Here is a 6,601-nt window from a genome sequence, read left to right on the forward strand (position 1 = left end):
TTGAAATCTCGCGGGACAAAGACGCCTGCAGCCTTGAGAGCGAGGCGAGGCGAGTTGGCACAGTTGCTCTCCACGAGCTGCGGAAGCGAAATGCTTGATGGGAAACGGCTCGCTGGTATCTCGAGCTGAGCGCTCATTGGTGGTTTTTACCACGTGCTGCTGATGAAACTCCCATTGGCTGGCAAAAGTTTGTTGTTGTTTTGTGTCAGTTTTACGTCGCCACATCCATTCCCATTTTTCATCATTGTTCCACAATGTTTATCATCATGAAATTAATATCTATATATGTTATACTATACTATACTGCTTACCGTTTTCATACTTTATATATCTTAGCATATTCATACACACTGTTCATACTGCTCACAGGCTGATATCTAGTGTATTCATACACACTGTTCATACTGCTCTCAGGCTGATATCTAGTGTATTCATACCCCACTGTTTATTCATCATTCAATTCATTCTATATGTTATTCTGTAGATTGTGTACATTACTTTCCACTTCACTGCTTGTTGCACCTGGTTAGAAGCTAAACTGCATTTCGTTGTCTCAGTACCTGTAATATGTGCAATAACAATAAAGTTTAATCTAATCTTGAGCAGGAACAAATGTATTTACTCAGTACATATCTGACATTAACGATTAAACACATGTGTGCATTCTTTATAAATGCAAACCGAGTCAAGCCGACTCCGGAGGTGGCGGTATGCACCTTCAAGCTGTTTGCAATCCGCCAAAAAACCAAGAGAAGAAGAAAAAGATGAAGAAGCCAACTCCGAGCTGTCCGACTTCAGGTGAGCTTTTTGAGACCTCCCCCGGCTGCGATCGGCTACTCTCGTCTACTTTCGAGGCGAGCCGCAACGCGTCTCAAACAAGCCTACTCTCTCCCACCTCTTCCTCCTCCTCTCACTCTCACCCCACCTCTTCCTCCTCCTCTCACTCTCAGCCCACCTCTTCCTCCTCCTCTCACTCTCACCCCCACCTCTTCCTCCTCCTCTCACTCTCACCCACCTCTTCCTCCTCCTCTCACTCTCAGCCACCTCTTCCTCCTCCTCTCACTCTCAGCCACCTCTTCCTCCTCCTCTCACTCTCACCCCACCTCTTCCTCCTCCTCTCACTCTCACCCCACCTCTTCCTCCTCCTCTCACTCTCAGCCACCTCTTCCTCCTCCTCTCACTCTCACCCACCTCTTCCTCCTCCTCTCACTCTCACCCCACCTCTTCCTCCTCCTCTCACTCTCAGCCCAGCTCTTCTCCTCCTCTTGCTCTTATTTCCATGTTGGCTTCCATTGTTGCTGTAAGAAAGTACTCACCTGTGTTCTTTTTATAGTGCTAACATCCTGATTGATGAGCCAATAATTATGCTACCAGGTGTTTGGTCAGGTGGAACGTGTTTCTTGATCATTGGTCCATGTGTGAGGCCTTTTGAATATCAGTGTTATGTACTAACATGTGACTTTATGTCAGATTCCTGTGTCTTACGTGGAGAAACGTGTGCAGTGGTTTGCACAAAGTGCCATGTTGATTTGCAAATTCTGTGAAAAGCTGAAAACGTGTTTAGGAGATTTGAGCCAGTGTTTTGCTCTTTGAGTGTCAGTTAAAATAATTGTGCTTCATGTATAGTTTTAGTGTATTAGCAATCAAGAAAAACTGTAATACTTTTCCGAAACATAATGCTTTAAAAGTAAACTTCAGACTACTATTTTCTTTCATGTTAAAAGTGAGTCAAGGCTGATCCTCTTGCTGTAGTCCTGTGTCTTGGATCCTCTATCCTGAGTTCTGGGTTAAGTCGTGGACTTCGGGTCGTGGCTGAACCTGTCTCTGCGGTCCTGCTTGGGTCTCGTCATGCTGCTTCCCTGATAGCTTCCACAGGATTGTAGCTGACATCCTCGTGGATTCATCTTCTTATTACAGACACATGCATTTCCTAACATTCGGTCTATATGCTGTAAGATGTATTATCTCTTCGATTTACACACGGCATCTATTGCACGTCTGTCCGTCCTGGGAGAGGGATCCCTCCTCTGTTGCTCTCCCTGAGGTTTCTCCCATGTTCCCTTTAAACTGTGGGTTTTCTCTGGAAGTGTTTCCTTGCACGATGTGAGGGTCTAAGGACAGAGGGTGTCGTTTTTCTCATACTGATATTCTGAACAATCTGTGCTGTTGTATTTGCTGTAAAGTGTCTCTACTGTAGGCTATTTTTATTTTATGTACAGCACTTTGGCTCGACCAAAAATCGTTTATAAATTCAAATTCAAATTCAAAACCTTTATTTATCCAGGTAAAATCCCATGGAGATCAATGATCTCTTTTTCAAGGGAGACCTGCAGCAGTAGGTTCCACAAGAAGACATAAAAACATAAACAACAGAACAACAAAAGGACATCATACAGCAAAATGTACAGGGATTACAATTTACATATTTAACCACATGTACAGGTACCAACAGCATCTGATTGTGTAGCATCCAACCGAGCTTTAAAAACATGTAGTGGTACTAGCTTGGTAATCTTCCATTCTTTTTGCAGACTGTTCCATGTTAGTGGAGCTGCACATCTAAAAGCTTTCTTCCCTAAGACAGTCCTAGCACTTGGCACATTTAATAAAATCACAGCATGCGATCTCTGGCAATAAGTACTTTCAATTCGCAGAGAGATCAGGGAGCAGATATAAGATGGTAGTGTATCCAACTTGGCTTTGTAAATGAAAAAGTACCAGTGACTGAGCCTCCGTAGAGTAAGTGATGGCAAAACCGCCTTGGTATACAGGGTACAGTGATGCGTAGTGCTTTACAATTTGTCAAAAATCTCAGTGCACTGTGATACGCAGCATCTAACTTGCTCAGGTAATTGGCAGGTGCATTCATATATAACAAATCACCATAGTCCAGCACAAGTAAAAAGGTCAGAGCCTTTTCCTGGCCTCAAGCGAGAAACAGGACTTATTTCTGTAAAAGAAACCTAGCCTAACCCTCAGCTTGTTAAGCAGGTTATTTACATGAAATTTAAAAGTGAGACAATCATCAAGCCAGATACCAAGATATTTGTAACAGGTAACCATTTCAAGTTGTATTCCTTGGGTAGTTACAATATCCAAAGCAGTCTCCGGTGTATTTTTAGCTTTAGCTTTAGAAAAGAGCATTACCTTGGTTTTATCCACATTTAAAAGAAGCTTAAGCTCAGAGAGCTGAGCCTGAATAATGTTAAAAACAGCCTGTAATTTAACAACAGCCTCGTTAATCGAGGGACCTGCACAGTACATAACGGTATCGTCCGCATAAAAATGTAAGGTTGCTCCTTCGACATTTTCACCTAAACTATTAATATAGATAGAGAATAATAGCGGACCTAAAACTGAAACTTGTGGTACACCATTAGTGATGTTTAACCACTCAGAAGACAGTCCATCAAACTGAACACATTGGGACCTTTCAGAGAGTAGTTCACAAACCACCCACTGCATGGCTGGATATGCCAATACTGACCAGCCTCTGCTTCAAAATGCGATGATCGACGGTATCAAAAGCTTTGGATAGGTCAATAAACAGAGCTGCACAACTCTGCTTATTATCTAAAATACTCGTAATATCATTTACCACTTTCATTGTGGCAGTGATGGTGCTATGTTGCTTTCTGAAGCCTGACTGATGTTTAGACAGGATGTCATTTGTACATAAAAACTCCTTTACTTGTTCACTCACTAGGCGTTCAAGAACCTTAGCCAGAACTGACAATTTAGAGATGGGTCTATAATTGTTTAATAAGGTGGCCTACCCTCCTTTTAGTAGTGGCAGGACATACGCTGACTTCCATACTTTTGGGATTTTGTTCGTGCTGAGAGAGAGGTTAAAAAGAGAAGTAAGAGGTGGAGCAATAAAATCTGCAGCTATCTTTAAAAAGAAAGGTTCTACATTGTCCGGACCAGCCGGCTTTTTAGGATCTAGCTTTGTTAAGACTTCACGAACAACATCAACAGTAAAAGGAGTAAAACTGAAAGGGTTTTCCAGACCACATTGTTCTGTGTCACCGACTGTGGTGTTCACAGAAGCAGAATTAGAAACGGAATGAAACAGAGAGCCACAGGACACAAAATGCTCATTAAAACTATTTAACATGGTATCCCTATCCGCTATAGTGCCAGATGCTGTGGTAAGGCTCAGGTGTTTGAGGTAGCTCATTACGGATATCACCGGTGGATATCGATTTGATGGCTTTCCAGAGTTTTCTAGGGTTGTTCAGGTTCTTTGTGGTAACTGACAGATAATACTTAGATTTAGCACTTTTGACATGTGAAGTGAATCTATTTCTTAGCTGCCTAAAACGCAGCCACTCTATCTCTGAGCCTGATTTCCTAGCCTTTGCCCAGGCCTTGTTTCTCTCATGCAGGAGACTAGACAGCTCAGCAGAAAACCAAGGATTGTCTCGTCCCTTCACTCTAAATGTACGCAGGGGTGCATGTCTATCTATAATTTCCATAAAACCAAGATAAAAATAAGACCATGCAGTCTCTACATCAGCACACAAATCGATTTTTCCCCAATCAAACCCAAACAGATCATGCACAAAACCCTGCTCCACAAAATGTTTTATGTCTCTCTTGATGATAATACGAGGTTTAACCTTTTGGATTTTTGTGTCCCTAATTGTGGCTACAACACAGTGATCGCTCAGATCATTCGCAAATACTCCCACAGCTGAGTATTTATAGGGAATATTAGTTAGAATGAGATCAATTAGGGAGGATTTATTTGGGGACTTAATATTAGGGCGAGTAGGACTGTCAACAATCTAAGTAACATTTAAAGAGATACAAAGATTTTTAAAATCCTCTGACACTGCAGTTAACCAGTCCCAGTTAAAATCTCCAAGTAGCACTATTTCCTTGTAGTCTAGTTGCGATAAAAGATTTGCTAGCGAAGACAAGGAGTCTTTGACAGCTGAGGGGGGTCTGTAACAGCCCACGACCATGACCTGTTGACCCTTTGCCACTTCTATATTTAAGGCTAAAAATTCAAATTGCTTACTGATAGATTTGGAAACTAATGTGGATACACTGAACTTATTCTTAACATAAATGGCAACGCCACCACCTTTATTAGGCCGGTCGGTACGATACACATTATAACCATTTAAGGCAATGTCAGAGGCCAAAATAGATTTATTTAGCCATGTTTCTGATAAAACAATGAGGTCAGCGTCAGTCGAGATCGCCCAAATATGGACAAAATCTAGTTTATCTAACAGACTGCGCACATTCAAGTGGATGAAACCCAACCCAGATCTAGCTTTAAAATCAGCAGGAGTAGTGATCTGACTACTACTACTGGGACTGGGTGGACCAGGGTTAGGTTGTACACAGGGCCGCCCCTGGCCAACTTGGGGCCCCAAGCGACATTGTGAGATGAGGCCCCCCCCCCCCCCCCCCCCAACCGACAGGAGTGAAACAATTTTTTTTGGAAACAAAGTAGGCTACTTTGCAAATATAATTCCTGTTTATTATTATTATCAACACTTTTTTATGCAGTGAGGTAAATGGTTGTGCATGTATGTTGTTCAGTATGCGTTTACAGGTGAATACGCATTTCCTGCCAAATACTAGCCTCAAAAAGATTAAAATATAATTAATGCAAATAAACAACTTTTACTAATAATCATAATCAATTCAATAATATAAATACTATATTATTTTATTATAATATAGTTGTAATATAGTCAAGACAAAACATGCTTATGACATGCTCAAAAACTGATATTTCTTAAATCTGTATTCAAATGTAGTTCCCTCTGTCAGCAATGTATGTAACAACAACTACACACACATTTCTATCAGTATTTCTCTGTGTTGTGGTTGACATGATGATGACTGTTAGGAGTTAAGGGGAGAGGCTGAGCGTCACCATGAAATGTGCAAATTGACATAAATATGAATATAAGGGGGGAAAGTGCTCCATGTTTTTTAGGCTATAAACTTTAACTGTTATGTAAGCCAACTAGACAGAAAGTTTATCACTCTTCCTCCTGTGCATTAGCAGATAAAAGGCATCACATACTTGAATGAATGGTAAATAAAGAATGCTGGAAATAACTGCATCTCCATTAGCCGATATACTATGCAGAGACTGCCTTCTTCATGTCGTGAATTGCAGCTGATGTTTTAATATGGCAATTGGCAATTTGACTTATACACAGAGATGGGGTCGTTACTAAAAAAAAGTAATATATTACATATTACATATTACTTTAAAAAAAAGTAATATATTACACTACTTCGTTACTATCTACATAAAGTAATTCGTTACTTTACTCGTTACTTTACTCGCAGGGCCGGCCCGCCCCTCCCTACAGGCAGATCACGCAGACTGCTAAAGTTTCAAATGTTCTCTTTAGTTCAGTTTCCATTGTCGCATAAGACTGATCCAGATAGCTCCTGAATGTTTTCCTATCTGACCATGGCTGTCCTCTGTCTCCTGCTATCTGACCGTGGCTGTCCTCTGCCTCCTGCTATCTGACCGTGGCTGTCCTCTGTCTCCTGCTATCTGACCGTGGCTGTCCTCTGCCTCCTGCTATCTGACCATGGCTGTCCTCTGTCTCCTGCTATC

The sequence above is a fragment of the Pseudochaenichthys georgianus genome, chromosome 11, assembly GCF_902827115.2.
Source record: "Pseudochaenichthys georgianus chromosome 11, fPseGeo1.2, whole genome shotgun sequence".
In the NCBI taxonomy this organism is placed as follows: domain Eukaryota; kingdom Metazoa; phylum Chordata; class Actinopteri; order Perciformes; family Channichthyidae; genus Pseudochaenichthys; species Pseudochaenichthys georgianus.